Source organism: Trachypithecus francoisi, unplaced genomic scaffold (genome assembly GCF_009764315.1).
Source record: "Trachypithecus francoisi isolate TF-2019V2 unplaced genomic scaffold, Tfra_2.0 Lachesis_group4, whole genome shotgun sequence".
Lineage (NCBI taxonomy): Eukaryota > Metazoa > Chordata > Mammalia > Primates > Cercopithecidae > Trachypithecus > Trachypithecus francoisi.
Genome location: NW_022681469.1, coordinates 17,943,051 through 17,957,465, shown reverse-complemented (window position 1 = coordinate 17,957,465; position 14,415 = coordinate 17,943,051). Strand labels below are relative to the sequence as shown.

General features: G+C 39.1%; 1 protein-coding gene across 5 annotated transcripts in view; it reads right to left on the bottom strand.

Moving 5' to 3' along the window:
- BRAF (B-Raf proto-oncogene, serine/threonine kinase) overlaps nt 1-14,415 on the bottom strand; it is a 197,250-nt gene that overhangs the window by 160,565 nt on the left and 22,270 nt on the right. The gene's annotated exons all lie outside the window — the stretch shown is intronic.

The window sequence follows — 14,415 nt, the reverse complement described above, 5'->3', positions numbered from 1 at the left end:
CAATGACTTAGTAACTTCTCACTCTTAAGTTTACTGACTTCCCAAAATGCTACGTATCAGTGTCTCACTAAATGACATTTCAATCTTGACTTCAGATTAAAAATCACCTTGGAAGCTTTTAAAAATCCAGATGCCAAGGCCTCACCCTCAAAAACCAGAACCTCTGAGGAAAGGCCCCAGCCATCTGTACCTTCTGAAGTTCTCCAGGTACTTCTGATGCACAGGCAAGGTCAAAACCCAAATAAAACACTACTTTAACATCTGTCACCCATACCTGAACAAAAGGAAGCATATTTTAATTTTCTATTATGGGAATAAAATGAGATAATTTCCCACAATTGCACAAGATTATTAATGCAATCTAAGCAACAGTTTTTTAAGAGTCATACCACAATTCTGATTTAAAAGTACAACTTAATTTATTAATGTATTCATGTAACATGCATTTTTTAAAAGACTAATTATATATCATGTACCAAGGATACAAAATGTCTTTGCCCTGAAAGATATGAACTCGCAGTACAGTGGAGGTATACGGTTATAGACTCCTACACTACAAAGTGGTTACTTCAAATAATCAAGATGTGCCTAAAATACTATGAGAGTACCACGCATAGAAAATGAGAGGGTGTGGGGTAGAGGGGAAAACAAAAGTACTTAGAGAAAGCTTCTGGAAAAGATAACCAGGACTAAATTCTAAAGGATGAGTAAAAGTTGATGAAATTGTTCAGTTTTCTCCAAAGGAGTATACAGTCATCCTTCCATATCCACAAGGGATTGGTTCCAGGACTCTACCCTACAATACAATGATCCTGGGATACTGAAGTCTCTTATATAAAATGGGAGGGATTTGTATATAACTTACTCTCCATATACTTTAATCATCTCTAGATTACTTATAATGACTAATACAATGTAAATGTTATATAAATAGTTGTTATACTGTATTATCTTGTATTTGTATTACTTTTTACTGTTTTCCTAATACTTTTGATCCACAGTTGTGTGAATTCTAGGATGCAGAACTTGCAGATATGGAGGGCCACTGTAAAAGTGGCATTTAGGGTGGGGCAATTCTTTGCTGTGTAGGACTTTTAGTGTATTGTGTTCCTTGATCTGTGGGCATTAAATCCTAAATAGCATCCTCCAGTCATGACAATCAAAGTATTTCCAAATGCCTCTTGGCAGGGCAAGTTATCAATCACCTCAGAAACCAATAGAAAAAAAAATTGGGTGGTGGGGAGAAGATGAAGGAAGACAGCATTCTAGGACAAAGGGCCAGAAAACAACAGGAAAAATCCTGAAAAATGCAAGGGTTTGATTGGTATTTAAACAGCATTTCCCTAAAATGTTTCAAAGAATATTAGCATATACTACACACAAGCAATGTTCCATAGTCAAGGAAGTTTATACAATTCTAATTTAGACAAAGTTAAGGCCAGCTGCAGCGGCTCATGCTGTAATCCCAGCACTTTCGGAGGCCAAGGCAGGTGGATCATTTGAGGTCAGGAGTTCAAGACCAGCCTGTCCAACATGGTGAAACCCCATCTCTACTAAAAATATTTTAAAACAATTAGTCGGGTGTGATGGCACGCACCTGTAATCTCAACTACTTGGAAGGCTGAGGCAAGAGAATTGCTTGAGCCCAGGAGGTGGAGGTTGCAGTGAGCCGAGATCGTTCCACTGCACTCCAGCCTAGATGACAGAGCAAGACTCTGTGTGAAATAAATAAACAAACAAACAAACGAAGGTAAGTTTCTTTACTACAGTTCTTCTCAACTATTACTATGCTAATATCCAATTATGAAATCCCAAAAGGGGACCTATATAATATAGTACAGGGTATCACCTGCTTGCCAAATCAACTCAGATACTTTTTAGATGAATCCTTTAACATGTGAAATACAGAAATCAAATAAGATCTAGATAACACAGTATCCCCCCTCATTTGAGCTTAGAAACTCAACAGGTTAGACAAGGAGGAACATTTAAAATTTCCCAAAATTGCAAACTATGGAAACCATCTTTGGGAGAACACTTTGAATATACAGTATCCACAATATAAACTTTAGGAAATACTGTGCTAGAGCATTTAGTACACAGCAAGGATGGTTGATAGACGTGGGTAGGGGCAGAGAGGTAGGAAAGGGCAAGATCACAGAGGACCTGAAATATGACATTTTACGAGTTCTTACCTGGTTTAGATTTTGTTTTTAAAGTGAAACACAGACCTCCCTGTCTTTACTTCCCCACCCCCAAATGATCAAGGGAACAAAACAATACATGAGATCACGTCACATAAAATAAAAGCAGTTACACTTTGCTAGAGGACAGAACTGATAATTTTTAATTTTAAATTTATGTTGGGAACCAGTTCCTTTTTGAGAATAACTATTGAACATAAGATATAAAAGGTTAAAAGCTAAAGGCAGCTGAGCAGAAGAAGTTAAAAATCAAATCATCAAACAGGAATTTATTTGATGTCCAACTTCACTATAAGCCTCACCCATCTCCTGCCTGGATGGAGTCTTCATCCTGACTGAACGATGGGCTTGGCCCAAAACGGCAGGAAGGGGAAAAAAGACATTAAAAATGGAGGATTCCCAGGGTAGAGAACACAACAGATTTGGTGAATGAGCTTTCTGAGACAACATGTCTGAGACAAAGGTTATGCCTGCTTAGGCTTATTCTCCCTGCTGTTCCCCATAACTTTTTTTTTTTTTTTTGAGACGGAGTCTTGCTCTGTCACCCAGGCTGGAGGGCAGTGGCGCGATCTCGGCTCACCGCAAGCTCCGCCTCCAGGGTTCATGCCATTCTCCTGCCTCAGCCTCCGGAGTAGCTGGGACTACAGGCGCCCACCACCACGTCCCGCTAATTTTTTGTATTTTTAGTAGATACAGGGTTTCACCATGTTAGCCAGGATGGTCACGATCTCCTGACCTTGTGATCTGCCCGCCTCAGCCTCCCAAAGTGTTGGGATTACAGGTGTGAGCCACCGTGCCCGACCCCCATAACATTTTTAAGCAAAGAGCAACCTTAAATAGAAGTACTCTGCTCAAAGACAACAAGGATGAGTAACAAAAAGAAACAACCCAGCAAAGGGCCTATGAGGAGAAATGTTAACAACCCCACCCCTCCACACCACCAATAAAACAGAGCAGGGGATGACAGAAAAAACATAATAGGCAAAGACAGATAAACACCAAAAGTCAGTCAAGGAAACAAAAGAACTGTCTGATATATCCCCATCTATCACTAACAAATGCATTTTAGGGGGGAAAAAATGACTGAAAAAACTAAATTGAAGAACAGATGAAATGGGAGATGAGGCAGGAGGCAGTGGCTCACTCCTGTAATCCCAGCACTTTGGGAGGCCAAGGTGAATTTGAGACCAGTCTGGCCAACATGAGGAAACCCTGCCTCTACAAAAAAATACAAAAAATTAGCCAGGTGTGGCAGCACATGCCTGTAGTCCCAGCTAAGCGAGAGGCCGAGATGGGAGGATGGCTTAAGCCCAGGAGGCAGAGGTTGCAGTGAGCCAAGATCACAACACTGCACTCCAGCCTGGGTGACAGACCCAGACCCTGTCTCAAAAAAAAAAGAGGAAATGAAAAGTCAGCTAGCAGGGTTCAAGAAATAAATGGAAGGTAATAAAAAGACCACTTCAGAAATGAAGGCCACAATGGAAACAGAAAGAAATGGCTGAAGAACAAAAAAGGAAGCCATTCTTCAGAAAAAACAGAACTACTTGATAGGAAAATTGAGCTGATGAAAACATCAATAAAACAGCAGAATCAGAAATCAAGAAGTCATGGTTTTAAAGAATTACAGGTGAATATTAATCCCATTGAAACATGTAACTCTGAGACTTAAGGATAAAGTAAAAAATAATGCATTTGTTTCATTGACAAGGTTTATATCCCACATGAAGGGATGGAAAAAAATTTTTGTTAATGGTAGCTGGGGAAAGGGAGGTATAAGTGCACTGGTTTTCTTATCTTTATTAGCAAGGAGTTAAAATAGTCCTGATTATTTTCACAAATCAAGAAATGGATATTAAATCTATAAAGGTAGTAAGAGAATAAGATTTATGAACCATCAAAAACTATCAGATGGGAAACACACACATATCCATAAAAGACAAAGCCCCCAAAGAAAAATATAATTAATAATGTGGAAGAACTGCCTTATCAACAAAATATAAATGAGATAAGCTCATCTATTTAAAAAAATTTAAAAAGAAACTTGGCTCACAAACCAAAGCCCTGAACAAATGCTGTATATAACATCTACATCTAAAACTCACGTAAAAGGATGGGCCCAGAGGTTACTTAAAGCCTAATGAACTTACTTTCAAGAAACACTTTCTTTGGTCTGATATAAAAACTGGCCAAAATCACAGAAAACTCTAGAAAACGAAGCAGCTCTTGATACCAAAACTATGAAACAGCTCAGAGAGCTATAGACTAAGCTCACTTATAAACACAGGGACAGGAGAAATAAAGATGCCTGTTATCATTACAATTATCAAATCTTACATGCGAGGCCCTAGCCAGTGCTTTACAATAAGGGGTGGGGGGAAGACAAATAAAGATAGGAAAATAAAAAGATAAAACAATCATTATTTGTACTTATGAGTGTTACTTAACAATCCAGGACAATCCATTGATAAACTTAAGAAGTAATAAATGTTCTGTTAACAATCAGATACAACATCCATGTACTAAAGAGTCAACAGATTTCCCATATACCACCACCATTAAGAAAATTTAAATTTTAATTGATAAGTGTACATATTTACAAAGTACACATACTGATGTGTAATACACAGTAACTAACATATCCATCATCTCAAACATTTGTCATTTCTTTGTGTTGGAACATTCAATATCCTCCTCCTAGCTATATGAAACTATGTATTACTGACTATAGTTATCCTATACTACTACAGAACACTAGAACTTATTCCTCCTATCTAGTTGTAATTTTGTATCAATTAATAAATCTTCCCAGAGCTTCCACTCTACCCCTACTACTCCCAGCCCGAGTATCCTCTGTTCTACTTTTCACTTCTATGAAATCAATTCTTTTTAGCTTCCACGTAAGAGTGAGAACATGCAAGATTTAAGTTTCTTTTGCTGGCTTATTTCACTTAACATGATGTCCTCCAGTTCCAATCATGCTGCTGCAAATGACAGGATTTTTCCTTTTTATGGCCGAATAGCATTCCATTGGATAAATAACCACATTTTCTTTACCCACTCTTCTGTTGCTGAACACCTAAGCTGATTCCATATCTTGGCTATTGTGAATAATAGCACGCTGCAATAGACATAGGGATGCAGATGTCTCTTCAATGTACTGACTTCCTTTTCTTTGGGTAAATGGCAAGTAGTGGGATTGCTAGATCACAGGTAACTAACTCTAATATTTGTAGCTTTCTGAGGAACCTCCATACTGTTCTCCATAGTGGCTGTACTAGTTTACATTCCCAGAAAAAGAGTGTGCAAGAGTTCTCTTTCCTCTGTATCTTCACCAGCATTTTTAATTTTTTGTCTTTTTTATAACAGCCATTCTAACTGGGGTGAGAAAATACCTCATTGTGGTTTTGATGTGCACTCCCCCAAGTTTTCCTCTAACAGTTTTATAGCAGCCATCCTAACTGGGGCCAGATGATACCACACTGTGGTTTCATCTTGTACTTTTGGGTCTTACAGGTAGGTCTTTGATCCATTTTTGAGTTGATTTTTGTATAGGGTGAGAGGTGGGGTTCTAATTTCATTCTTCTGTATATGAATATCCAGTAAAAAAAAATGTATGTTTCTAAACATCTCATTCACAATAGCACTAAAAGATTCTCACAAATAAAACCAACCCTCCACATCCAAAAGGATGAAAACATTATGTAGAAAACTACAAACCATAAGGAAAAAAAAACAGAGCTGGGAGTGGGGGTTCATGCCTATAATCCCAACACATTGGGAGGCTGAGGCAGGCGGATCACCTGAGGTCAGAAGTTCGAGACCAGCCTGGCCAATATGGTGAAATCCTGTCTCTACTAAAAATACAAACACGTGGGCCAGGTGCGGTTGCTCACTCCTGTAATCCCAGCACTTTGGGAGGCCAAGGCAGGTGGATCACCTGAGGTCAGGAGTTTGAGACCAGCCTGACCAATATGGTGAAACTTCATCTCTACTAAAAATACAAAAAATAAGCCAGGCATGGTGGTGTGCACCTATAGCCCCAGCTACTAGGGAGGCTGAGAGGAGAATCGCTTGAACCTGGGAGGCAGAGGTCGCAAGAAGCCAAGATTGTGCCACTGCACCCCAGCCTGGGTGACAGAGCGAGAGTCCATTAAAAAAAAAAAAAAAAAAAAACGGGAAAAAAAAAGAGACCTAAACAAATTAAGATAAAAACCATGTTCATGAACTGGAAAACTCAACATTGTGATTATAAATCTCTAATATACATGTCCCTATAGTAACATATAAACTTAATGCAATCACAATGAAAATCTCGATAGTACTTTTTACAGAATTTGACAACCTAATTCTTTTTTTTAACCAAATACCTAGACTTCAAGGACACTGACAATCTAATTCTTCTAATGGTCGCATGGAAGAGTGAATGAGCATATGTTTGCATCAAATAAACAAAAGAGACTGGCATTACCAAAACCAAAGATATAAAGTAGTAATGTGGACAGTTATGGACAAGCAGGTTAAGAAATAGCCCAGAAATCGGTTCATGGGAATCTGGTAGAAATGAGAGGTTGCTTTACAAATAAGTGAGAAAAAGACAGTGCACATACGTACAAATGGTGTTGGGAAAATAATTTCCCCCAAGATATCTTCATAAAACAAATACTAGACTGCTTAAATACCTAAACAAAATTTTTTAAATTTATCAGAAGACGAATATGCTTTTAACTCTGGATAAGAAAGATTCCTTTTTTTTTTTTTTTGAGACAGAGTCTCACTCTGTCGCGAGGCTGGAGTGCAGTGGCGCTATCTTGGCTCACTGCAACCTCTGCTTCTCAGGTTCAAGCAATTCTCCTGCCTCAGTCTAACGAGTAGCTGGGACTACAGGCGCACATCACCACGTCCAGCTAATTTTTGTATTTTTAGTAGAGACAGGGTTTCACCATGTTGGCCAGGATGGTCTCGATCTCTTGACTTTGTGATCTGCCTGCCTTGGCCTCCCAAAGTGCTGGGATTACAGTGAGCCACTGCTCCCGGCCAGGAAAGATTTCATTCATTCATTCATTCATAAATAAATAAATAAATAAATAAATAGACTGCTCAATCTGACCACATAAACAGTAATAACAACAAACTTCTTTGTAAGGAAAGGCTAGGGCAGGAACAGTGTCTCAAGTCTGTAATCCCACACTTTGGGAGGCCAAGGCAGGAGGATCACTTGAAGCCAGGAGTTCGAGACCTGCCTGGGCAACATAGTGAGACTCCATCTCTACAAAAAAAAATTTTTTTTTTCAGATTAGTTGAGCACAGTGGTGTGCATTTGTCCCAGCTACTTAGGAGGCTGAGGCTGTAAGACTGCTTGAGCCCAGGAGGCTGCAGTGAGCTATGATCACACTACTGCACTCCAGCCTGGGCCTCAACAGAGTGGGAAGCCTGCCAAATAAATAAATAAATAAATAAATATAAAAATAAAAAAGGACTAGAAGGAAGTATTTGACATATGATGGATAAAGAAGACTACCCATAACAGAACACCTAAAAGTAAGTTTAAAACAAATAGCATAATCTACAAACGGCATGTCTACAAACAATTTAAGAAAAAACCCAAAGGCTAACACACGAAAATATACTCAACCTCACTAGTAATCAGAGATGAAAATTAAAATGAGATAAATTTTCCCTTTTTTATTATAAAACTACGTAGAGAAGCGTTTGCAAAACATCGTTCCATTAAAGCATAACTGCAAAGCAAACCCCACAACCCAAGGTAAGAAACAGCATTGCCAATTATCTTAAAAGTCTCCCATTTGTCCCTCCTCTATCACATCCACTTTCTCTCCTCCCTGAGGTAGTCACTATCACTCACTCTTGTCATCACGATTCCCTTAATTTTTCTTATAATTCTAGTATCTCTACTTAAAATTCTATATTTGTATTCCTAAACAATAGTTAACTGCATTTGTTTTTAAACTGTTTATGAATAGAATCATGTTGCATGTAATCTTTTGTGACTTGGTTCTAAGGTATGACTAATATATTTGTGAGATTCATACATATTGATGCAGGAGCTGTCTGTAGTGTGGTTTTTTTTTTCTCAGCTATTTGAACTAGTTTTTTGTTTCATAAGTAAACACACAATGGTATCTACTGCACTACTGAGGATACTTGAACTTTTTTTCTATCTTGGGGTTAAATGAATAATGCTGTTCTGAGCATTCTTATATACATGCTTCCTACTTCACATATCCACACATTTCTCTATGTCTAAGGCAATGGCTGACTCTCAAAGTATGATTCCTGGACAAGCAGCACCAACATCCCGACCACCCTCCCCCATTTCCCAGCCCACTACCTGCAGTAATTTGTTAAAAATGCAATGCAAACCATCAGGCTCCACTCCATTCCTACTTAATCAGAAACTCTAAGGGTGGCCCCAGCAGTTGGGTTTAACAAGCCTTCCAGATGACTCTGATGCACACTCAAGAACCATTAGTCCAGGGTAAACACCTAAGAGTGAGTGGTATTGCTGATTATAGGATATCCTATTATTTTCCAAAGGATTTTCCCCCCAATTTACATTCCCATCCATCAGTGGAAGAAAGTTCAGACTGCTCCATAGCCTCACCAATGCTTAATATTGTCAGATGTTTTCATTTCTGCCAATCTACTTTATACGGCATGGTCTCTCACTGTAGTTTTAATTTCTAGTCCCCTAATTTTTTTTTTTTTTGAGACGGAGTCTTGTTCTGTCTCCCGAGCTGGAGTGCAGTGGCCGGATCTCAGCTCACTGCAAGCTCCGCCTCCCGGGTTTATGCCATTCTCCTGCCTCAGCCTCCCGAGTAGCTGGGACTACAGGCGCCCGCCACCTCGCCCGGCTAGTTTTTTGTATTTTTTAGTAGAGACGGGGTTTCACCGGGTTAGCCAGGATGGTCTCGATCTCCTGACCTCGTGATCCGCCCGTCTCGGCCTCCCAAAGTGCTGGGATTACAGGCTTGAGCCACCGCGCCCAGCCGTCCCCTAATTATTAACAAGATTAAGGGTCATTTCATATGTTTATCAATCATTTAAATTTTTTTTTTTAATTCAAATGCCAGCTCAGGATTTTTTACCCTTTTTTCAATTTGGTGTTCTTTGTCTTAGTAATCCATAGGAATTCTTTATGCATATTTTTCATACCAGTTCATTATTTATATGTTGTAGTAGGTAGCCTCTAAAATGGCTCCCAAAGATCCTCACCTCCTGGTATTTGTGCCTTGTACAAACTCCCCATGAATGTGAGCTGGAGTTACTGCCTTGCATCTAACAAAAAGAATATGGCAGAAGTGATGGGGTGCCACTTCCAAGACTTGAAATACTGTGGTTTCCATCTTGGGTGTTCTCTCTTACTCTCTTCTAGAAAGCCAGCTACCGGCTGTGAGGTGACCCTATGAAGAGGCTCATGTGAATAAATTTGAAAGTGGATCTTCTGAGGCCTGCTACATCCACATGAGGGAGCACAAAGCAGTCAAGCCTTCAAATGACTGCAGCCATTGACTGATTACAGCCTCAAGGCCCTAAGCCAGAACCATCCAACTAAGCCACTCTCAGATTCCTGACCCACAGAACTATGAGATAAATGTTATTTCATACTGCTAAGTCTTAGGTAATCACACAACAATAGATAACTAATAGTGTGTGTTATAAATACCTTCTACTCCTTGCCTTGTCTTTTCAGTGTCTTAATGGTGCTTAATGAATAGAAGTTTCTATTTTCAATGTAGTCAAATTGTGTTTTGAGTTTTAAGAAATCCTTCTCTGCCTTAAATAATGGCCCTTTATTTTTCTAAAAGCTTTCAAGGTTGCCCCTTTTGTATTTAATCATTAACCTACAAGAAATTGATTTTTACGCATAACAGATGGGGAAGTCTAGCTTCATTTATTTAATATGGCAGGCATTGTTCCAGCAAGTGTATCCTTTCTCAACTAATCTGCCACAGAGCAGGTGTCCATCCACCTACCCCTATGTAAGAATATAAAATTCAGCTACATTATTTAGTATTACCTGCCATTTTGTTATTCATCTCCTCTTTTTGTTGTTTTTTGTTTGCTTGTTTGCTTTTAAGACTGAGTCTCGCTCTGTCGCCCAGGCTAGACGGCAATGGCACAATCTCGGCTTACTGCAACCTTCACCTCCCGGATTCAAGTGATTTTCGGGCCTCAACCTCCCGAGTACCTGGGATTACAGGCGTGCACCACCACAGCCAACTAATTTTGGTAGTTTTAGTAAAGACGGGTTTTCATCATGTTGGCCAGGCTGGTCTCAAACTCCTGGCCTCAAGTGATCCACCCACCTTGGCCTCCCAAAGTGCTGAGATTACAGGCACAAGCCACTGCGCCTGGGTCCCTTTTCTTTTTATAAGTCCCTCAGACACTCCACAGGCTGGGCCTAAAAACCCATGCCTGTCAGACCCTCAAGGTCATCCTCCCTCTCTCCTCAGTCAGGTAACTGCTCTTTGGACAGCACTCAGCAGTAGATTCTCCTCTCCCTTTCTAACAAAGCCATAGTCCAACTGACACAAATATTAAAGATTATAAGCAAAGCCTATTTCTAAGCTTCCTATGTTAAAAGAAATTAATAGCAATTAACGAAAGTTTGCATGAAAAAATATGATCAAGAAAAATTTTAAATACAAATATCATATAATAAAATTAGTGTTGTAAGTTTGTTTGTTGGTAGTCCCAGTTCTTACCTGTATTTCAGGAAGTGTTCTATTCAAAACCCTAGATATCACTACAAGTGGATCTGAATGCGAGCTTTGGGTGGGAGCCAGATCTCACATTCACCAAGGTAATAACCAAGATGAGCAGTGCCTACCATATAGCATTCAAAATTTGCCAAACAGAAAAAGGAATTAAAGAAGTCTTTCTACCTTACTGTTTTAAAAGTATATTTTGGCTATTCTTGCCTCTTTAAAACTTCCATGGAAATTGTTGAATCAGGTTGTTGGGTTCCATAGAAAAACCTACAGGAATGTGCATTTGGATTTCAATAAATCCACTATCAATTTGAGAAATACTAACATTTTTAACATATTCAGTCTTTCAATCCACACTCAGTACATGGTGTGTACTATTTATTTAGGTGGTCTCTAAATAAGGTTTAATTACTCTTCTTTATAAAGATTTTGTACATCTTAAGTATTTAAAATTTAGTTTAAGTATCTCCTTTCCTAGGAAATCTGTCTTCCATCCCCTAAAAGCATATTGAATTGTGCTCCTTTTCTGTGACTCTTCTGCATCTAGGGCACACTTTCATCGCAGTACATGGTCCTTAATTCTTTATTTATTTATCTGCTTCTACCACTAAACTGTAAGCTCCTTGAAAACAGACTATCGAAACAGCCTCGCCCCGCCCACGTGGGACCTGCCCGCAGCAGCGAGACGTGCACTCCTCCAGCAGCAGCTGCATGTCGTGCCAATGGCACGCTACGAGGAGCTGAACCAGTCGTACGAGAGGGGCTGAAGCACATCAGTGAAGGATGTGTGTTCATCTACTGCCAAGTAGGAGAAAAGCCTTATTGGAAAGATCCAAATAATGACTTCAGAAAAAACTTGAAAGTAACAGCAGTGCCTACACTACTTAAGTATGGAACACCTCAAAAACTGGTAGAATCTGAGTGTCTTCAGGCCAACCTGGTGGAAATGTTGTTCTCTGAAGATTAAGATTTTATGATGGCAATCATGTCTTGATTTCCTGATTTGTTCTAGTATCAATAAACTGTATATTGCTTTGAATTCATGTTAGCAATAAATGGGGTTAAAAAACTGGAAAAAAAAAAAAAAAAAAAAAAAAAGAAAACAGACTATCATTCATTTCTATATCCCAGTGCCTAGCATACAACTCAGCACAAAGGTGCTAAATAATTATTTTTTATGCTTAAAACGAATGAGTAAATTTAACCAATGACTGTAAAGTATAAACTGCATAGGCATGCTTCATTTTATTGTGCTTTGCTTTACTGCTCTGAGCAGATAATGGTTTTTGTTTGTTTTTTACAAACTGAAGGTTGGTGGCAACCCAGCATCGAGCAAGTCTGTTGGCACCATTTTTCCACCAGCATAAGCTCACTTCATATCTCTGTCACATTTCAGTAATTCTCACAGTATTTCAAACTTTTGCAACATTATGATGTCTATTTTGGTGTTCTATGATCTGCGATGTTACTACTGTAATTGTTTTGGGGTGCCACAAACCACACCCATATAAGGCAGTGAACTTATTCAATGAATGTTGTGTGTGTTCTCCCTGCTCCACTGACCAGCTATTGTCCTAACCCTTCTTGGGCCTCCTATTCCCTGAGACACAACATTGAAATTAGGCCAATTAAAAACCCTACAATGACTTCTAAGTGTTCAAGTGAAACCAAGAGTCACATGTCTCTCTTGAGATCAAAAGCTAGAAATGATTAAGCTTAGTGAAGAAGGCATGTTGAAAGGCAGGCCTCTAGTACTAAACAGCCAGATTGTAAATGCAAAGGCAGAGTTTTTGGAGGAAACTGCAAGTACTACCCCAGTGAATACATGAATGATAAGAAAGCAGAACAGGCCAGGCACTATGGTTCATGCTTGTAATCCCAGCACTTTCGGTGGCCAAGGTGGCAGGAGTGCTTGAGGCCAGGAGTTTGAGAACAGCCTAGCCAACACAGCGAGACCCTCTAAGAATTAAAAGAAAAATAGTTTAAGCAAGCAAAACAACCTAATTGCTAATATAAAGAAAGTTTTAGTGATCTGGATAGATCAAACCAGCCACAACATTTCCCTAAGTCAATGCTTGGCTTCAAAGCTTCAAAGGACAGGATGACTCTTGTTAGAGGCTAATGCAGCTGGTGACTTTAAGTTGAAGCCAATGCTCATTTATCATTCCAAAAATCCTAGGGCCCTTTGGAATTCTGCAAAATTTACTGTCTATGCTCTGTAAGTGGAACAATGAAGCCTGGATGACAGCACATTCTTTTACAGCATAGCTTGCTGAATATTTTAAGCCCACTGTTGAGACCCACTGCTCAGAAGAAAAGATTCCTTCTAACACATTACTACTCATTGACAATGTACCTGGTCACCCAAGAGCTCTGATGGAGAGGTACAGGAAGATTAATGTTTTCTCACCTGCTAACACATAAATCTTGCAACCCATGGATCAAGAAGTAATTCTGACTTTCAACACTTCTCATTTAAGAAGTGCCTTTCATTGGGCTATAGCTGCCATAGGTATCGTTATTACTCTGATGGATCTGGGCAACATTAATTGAAAGCCTTCTGCAAAGAATTCACATTTCTCGATGCCATTAAGAACATCTGTAATTCATGGGAGGAGGTGAAACTGGCAACATTAACAGGAGTTTGGAAGAAGCTGATTCCAACCCTCATGGATGACTTTGAGTTCAAAACTTCAATGGAGGAAGGAACTGCAGGTGTGGTAGAAGCAGCAAGAGAACTACAATTAGAAGTGGAACCTAAAGATGTGACTGAATTGCTACAATATCATGATGAAATTTGAACAAATGGGAAGTTACTTCTTATGGATGAGTCAAAAAAGTGGTTTCTTGACATGAACTCTACTCTTGCTGAAGATGCTGTGAGCAAGCACTGTTAAAATGACAGCAAAGGATTTAGAATATTACATACAATTAGTTGATGAAGCACTGGCAGATTTGAGAGCACTGACTCCAATTTTAAAAGTAGTTCTACTGTGGTTCAAATGCTACCAGACAGCATCACCTGGTACAGAGAAATCTTTTGTGAAAAGAAGTCAATTGATGCCACAAACCTCACTGTTGTCTTAAGAAATTGGTATTCCCTTCAGTAACCACCAGGGATGAGCCAGCAGCCATCAACATTGAGGCAAGACCATCCACAGCAAAACAATTATGACTCATTGAGTGAACAAATGATTGTGAATTTCCCAGTAGATCTAGAAGTTTAATGAAACTCCAACTCAGTTATTTTTTTTTTCAATCAAGAATCTTTCATAGGTGGTAGGTATTTCTTTTTTTGGGGGGGAGGGGTGTCAAGAACCTTCGTATCTCAAGACATAATATTTGATTCTCTCACTTTCAATGGTCTAAGATACATTAAGTTGTGGAATTTGATCAATCAAAAATTTTTAATCATCCAGTTCAAGGTATTTTCCAACTTCCATTGTGATTTCTTCTTTGATGCATGGATTACTATGTTT